Here is a 6,000-nt window from a genome sequence, read left to right as displayed (position 1 = left end):
TATAATGTACTTGAATAAATGTGCCCAGTTAATCTGATTTGAAAAATTCAGAAAGGTTGAAAGATCCCCTCCCCACCATGCACCTCCCAATATCATTCCCACTGACCTTCCACTACAGATTTACTCTAAGGGTTGTTTTGAAGGTGAAGTGATTATTTCCTGGAGAAATATATAAAAGACTAAGCTTTTTCTCTATTTACACATTAAGGGAAAGAAGGCCTGCCAGTACTCTGACGTAGGCATATAGGTTTTTATGAGGGGTCAGCAGAAGCCAGGGAAGGCAGGCCCCAGTAAGGTACTCCCAATAATTTGTCTCTTCCTGTCCCAGGAACTAGAGGAATGGTAGAAAGAGAGCAGTAGGCAATGGGAGTGGTTCAGAGTTTTACTCAGGGTGGTTCTGATGGTTTCCGGATAATTTGCCAGTAGGAACTCAATTGATTCTAGGATTCTACAGAATCCCACCAAGGGAGGGCCCCAAAGTCAGTCCTAACCTAACCATGGAGTACCATAACACCCACCTATTTCTTGGGGAGGTGTGGGAGACGGTAAGGGAGGGAGACAAATCAAGACTGGACTGAGCAGCAGTCCTCTCTTCCCATTGTCTTGACCCTTGGCAGACTATCATCGCTGGGTTGCCCCTGACACAGTCTCCCTCACTCCCTATTTGGAGTATCCTGTACCCTCCGTGACTCTACCCCCCTCAGACTGGGCATGCTCAGTAGCTGGGCAGGCTCGGATCGCCCAGTGGGAAGCCTTTGCACGCCTCGTGCCTCTGTCGGCTCCCTCCCCGCCAGGAGCCACCCAGGTTGCAGCCCAGCGCGGCTCTCCTCTGCCTGACCCAGATTCTCGCCCCCGCCCAGCTAGTCTGGATCCAGTGCGGTATCTGAGGCGGCTGCTCTTCCCGTGCCTCAGGCGCCCGGTGACAGAGTTGTTCTTTGCTGCTGCCACCGCGGAGACAAGCCAGCTGCTTATAGAAGGCAGCGGGCGGGTGTGAAGGCTCAAGAGGTTGGGGAAAGAGGGATGGAGACAGGGCTGCCACTCTATGGGACTAGTTTAACCAGCAGCCACCTCCAGAACACAGGTGAGTGGCGGAGCTCTGGGGCCCAGAATCGAGGGATGCGGGAAGCAGGCAAGGGCAAGGGAGCTAATGCCCGAGGAAAGAAGGCGGGGGTGCGGGGGTGCGGGGGGGGGGGGTGAAGGGAGGGAGAAAGAAAGAAAGAGCTGCATTAGAACTGGGGCGCAGCACAAATTGCAAAAGGGGTTCGGAAGCAGAAGGTATAATAGGGAGAGAGAGAGAGAGAGAACTCGGTTCTGAATGGGGCGGGTGGGGTAATAATACATTGGATTTGTTTGCTCCGCAGCTTGCCCTCGCCGCCTGTGGCGGGCACCCTGAGGCTCTAGAGAAACACTCACTCAGCTCCCCCAACGCTGTCTGCAGGTTGGGGTACCAGGTTGTTTCCAGTTCAGCCAGAGCTCAGGTCGCCTAGCGACAGGACACTAAAGGATCCTGAAGGGAAAGGCGGGGTGTGGAGACCAGAAGAGATACCGGGGAGAAAGGAAAGCAAGGGGGCGTGGCCGGACCCTGGCCCCTCAGCACCCCCTTCCCCCATTAGACGTTTCCTAGGTTGCTGAGTCGGCGGGCAGTAGGTGTAGGAGGAGGATAGGGCAAGCTGGTTGGCTTCTGGCCCTCAAGCTTGTGGTTTCTGAGGTTATCTGCTTAATGAGTTTCAAGGCTGAAACTGCCTGCTGGGAAAACCCCTGGCTGGGGATGGCATCTCTTCTTTCCTAGGGCAGGTAGAAAAGGAGGAGGCTTGTGACTAGGGCCGGATGACTGGTCTTTAAAGTAGGGGTGTATGGTTTGATAGGGGTTGCGTTTTATTGTTGGGCGTACTTGTTTTTAAGGTGTAGGTATCGTCCTTGCATACAGGAACTGCTAATCCTCTTTGTGGTGTGCCCTGGAAGACACCGTATAAATACTGCAAGAAAGCCCTCTGGTTCTCTGGCTTTGAAAGAGTTTCGTCAATAGATTTATGCTCATCTTTATGGACTGTATAGTCAGAGTCAACTTCTCCTAGGCTTTCACCTCTTCGAATTTCGAAAAAAAAAAATCCCAGAATAAGAAAAGGGAGCTACTGCTTACTAGTGATCCCCTCCTCCCAACCCCATCCTGGTAGACAAATTAAGAGGCAAGTTCTGGGCTGATCTCCAGGCGCTGCTCCGCAGCTCCGCAGTGTGTGCGTGTTTGTGTTGCTAGCTTGACAACCATCCTTAACAGGAGCTGCCAATATGGTGGAAAGCAGGTACTATGTGGTTGGTGTTGCTGACCAGATCAACACCTTTGTCATGCATGTTTTTCTTCTGACATCATATGGTTCCAATGTGACTAAGTCATACTCAGCTCAGAAGTTGCTCCACAGTCAGCCAGGTGGGGAACCTTGAGATGGTTCTTCCATCCAATCTCTTCTACTTCAGTTAAGGAGTCTAAAGGTATTTGGACAGGAATGAGAAATGCCATCATTCTCAGTAATTGCATGGATTGTGTTGTCTAAATAGTACAAGAAGGGCTACTTACTGCCAAGGGACCTTCATGTTAGAAACAAAGGGAGGTAGGGCATGTTGATTTTTTTTTCTTCTGTTTGCCTTAATTTCCGTTGCACCATTGCTATGAATTAATTAGCAAACAGGCAAATGCCTATGCTTCTTTTTTCTTAATGGTGACCTTACCATGAAAGGACTTGGTTTTTCTTTTCGTAAGGGTAGGTTCACAACCTCCCAGATGACCTGTGCAAAATTTTTCTGTTGTGTTTGATGTTGTTAAGTATGATAATAAAGCAATAGCTCAGTTTGACTGTCAGCCCATGAATAGTTCAACTGAAATGCTTCAGTTTACAGATATCCTTGTTCAGAGACCCATCTCCCAACAAAGACTACTATAAATAAATTATGTGATGTTTCCTTGCCTGCTTCCCACTTCCCCCAACCTGTCAGTAATGAATAACATAGATCATCAATTTTAATAAATGAAGATATCCTACATAGATCCTATTGGGAAGATACAATTGCTGAAATAATTTTCTATGAGGAAAATGATGTAGTTTTATTTAGAGTGAATTTTAAAATAAGAACATTCCAAATTATTAATAAATGTTAAATAATGTAACTTTGATGAATGGGCTGCCATCTAAATGTAGAATAACCAGAAAAGAGACTATGCATTTTAATTATCTCATAAAACATTTGGTTTTCAAAATAATGTTGAGAAAAATCTTAGTCCTGTTTCTACTTCGTCAACTAGGAGGGCATTATTAATTTTGAATTTTATGGAAGTAGCAATATGTGTATGAAAGCTCAACATACTAAATAGTGTTAGCTAAAGAGCTTTTTCTTCATGTATTTTCCAAACAACCTTGTTAAGTAGATACAGTATTATCATCCCTATTTTTTAGATGAGGAAACAAACTCAGAGAGGGAAAGTGTCTTGCCAGGATCACATAGGTAGTAAATATTAGACCTGGTCATTGAACCCAGGTCACTGATTTCAGAGTCTAGTACTTTTATCACTGAGCCACAGCCTCTATAAAGAAGTTAAGAATAAAACAATTCAATTAGTAATTCAACCAACAGCTCAAATATTTTGTCCAGCTTACTTGAAGTCTTTGTGATTATAGCCTCATCAACTCCTTACTTGTATTACACATGGCACTCCAATTTGGTCTTATTTCAGAAGACTGAGCTTCAAGAACTCTTGCTATCTAATCATGTAGTTCTCCTCTCTTGGGCTGCCATTTCTTGGGCTGAGAGGTTATACTACTTCTTTTCCAAAACCAGGGCTAGGAATTTGAGGTCTAGAACTCTTCTTGGTTCTTGTATCATTCAGCTCCCATGTGCCTAAGTCCCAAGGCAGTCATCAATGATTCTTAAGTGGAGAACAACTAACTCTAATAACCACCAATCTGAGAACTCCAGTCCATTTGCTGTTTCCCTTACAAAAGGAGAAAAATTTCCAAGTTTATGGCTTAAAATTCCTCTTGTATAGGCCAGTACAAAAGAAAGAGCTTCTTCCATAACATTCTCTCCTATGAGAATCTGAGACACAAAATTCATCCATAGTCCCATCACAGCAATATCCAACAAAAGTCATATGTGTAAGATGATTAAACTGATCAGAGAACTACTAGAACTATCTCTCCTAATAACCCTCTATAACCCTTGCAACAAAGGTAACAATGGGTGTGTCCATTGATCTCAAAATCCTAAAGTCTCCTTAAGCTCTAGCTCATCAAGGTGAACAAGGACCTCCTCTTATAAACTCCCTGTCTGTGTACCACTAGTAATCATCTGTTTGAAGACACTGCAATACAAGCTACCAGGTATCCCAACATTCTTACACCAGATTCCACTTAAGTCTTTACCAAGTCACCAAAAATTTCCTTTGTCCTTTGAAGGTCATGGACATGTTATGGGGACTTGATTGGAGCAGAAATCACTGCTGATCTAGAATTAATTTAGGCAGATTCCATTCTGGTTTAAATCATTAAAATACCTTGTGTTTGAATGAATTCATTTCAGTCCTTAAAAATAAGCTATTTAAATATTGATTAATATTAGATGTCCTGTTTCTTCAGGAAAATAGTTTTCATAATATAAATAAGATTAATAAGTACATTATTAAATATCACACAATACCTTATAAAATTCATTTTGATCTTCAATTTGAAAAAAAGCCAATTAAATGTAAGTAATACTATAGCTATTTGATCAGAATGATTGCATCTGACATGAAGCCCAGAGAGAAGATGAGCTGGCACACTTCATAAGTTCAAATGGTGATGATAACAAACATTTATATATTGCCTGCTATGTGCTTAGGCACTATGCTAAGTACTTTAAAAATATTATCCCATTTGATCCTCACTAAAACCCTGGGAGGCAGGTACTATTATTAGCCCCATTTTACAATTGAGTAAATTGAGGCAAAAGGAGTTAGGTGAGTTGCCCAGAATCACAGTTAGTAAGTCCATGAGGTGGGATTTGAACTCAGATCTTCCTGACCTCAGAGTTATATCCACTGCATAACTTAAATGTTCCCAAATGAATAAAAATCTATTAAGTGCTTATATTGTGTTCAAGATACTGAGGCAAATCCTGAGTGGATGGAAGGAATGACACAATTCTTGCCTTCAAAAATCTTACAATTTAATTAAAGTGGATAAGATATATACACAAAAAGCATGATGTAAGGTAGAATTTGGTGAGTACAACGGAGGTCCAAACAAAGCAATTTAAAAAATTTCTTAGAAGAGTAATTTTTAGATTTCACTTTTAACTGTTGCATTAAAGAAGTCTTCATGACACTATGAAACCAGTGCTATTCCTTGATGGAAAAAAAGGATTTCAACAGGAAGATACTGATGGTGGGAAAGGGGAAGCAAAATAGGTTTTGCAGAAATAGTGGCTTGCGAAAATGAGCATATGCTTATAGTACCAGAGAGTACCCACTCAGAATGTATAAACACAATTAGTTCTAAAAAAAATAGCATGTTGTCCTTAGAAACTATAGCAGTCTTGGTCACTATGTTGATAAGAGAAGGAAAGTTTCCAACAAAGCTAAATTTCAGTGACTGTCCAGGCAGGAAAGAACAATTAGCAAATTTGTCAGCCGTCTGCTTACATTTCTATAATGAACTCTAATACGTGGATCTCAGCTTTTACGACTTTCAACACTTTTGACTTCATTAATGCCCCTCAGTAAATTATAACGTGTTTGTTTTTCAACAAATTATGAATTTCACAACATGTACTCCAGCTCACTCGGTATTATAAGTATCACATGCTGATACATTCAAAGGAATCTTAAACTAAGACATATCTTAAAACAACAAATTAAAGGGAGGGTCTTAAATTAACAAATAATTTTCTTTTGAAATAAAAGAAGAACCTTAATTCATGATTGTGGCAGTTGTCCTTCCCATGTGGCAATTGGCATTTCCTCACTGGGAT

At 42.0% G+C, this 6,000-nt stretch overlaps 1 protein-coding gene across 3 annotated transcripts in view; it reads left to right on the top strand.

Moving 5' to 3' along the window:
• Window positions 1-335: 335 nt before the first annotated feature.
• The window catches only part of ELMOD1 (ELMO domain containing 1), a 69,322-nt gene continuing 63,657 nt past the window's right edge, over window positions 336-6,000 (top strand). Inside the window, exon 1 of one of the 3 annotated variants that reach the window (XM_007494886.3) lies at window positions 336-1,081. The gene's annotated coding sequence lies outside the window, so the exon portion shown is untranslated. The remainder of the gene's footprint in view (window positions 1,082-6,000) is intronic. The other 2 variants (XM_007494890.3, XM_007494891.2) reach the window with 2 other exon arrangements.

This window comes from Monodelphis domestica, chromosome 4 (genome assembly GCF_027887165.1).
Source record: "Monodelphis domestica isolate mMonDom1 chromosome 4, mMonDom1.pri, whole genome shotgun sequence".
NCBI classification, from domain to species: Eukaryota; Metazoa; Chordata; class Mammalia; order Didelphimorphia; family Didelphidae; genus Monodelphis; species Monodelphis domestica.
Note: the sequence above shows the minus strand (reverse complement) of the source record. Positions and strands in the feature narration are given on the sequence as shown.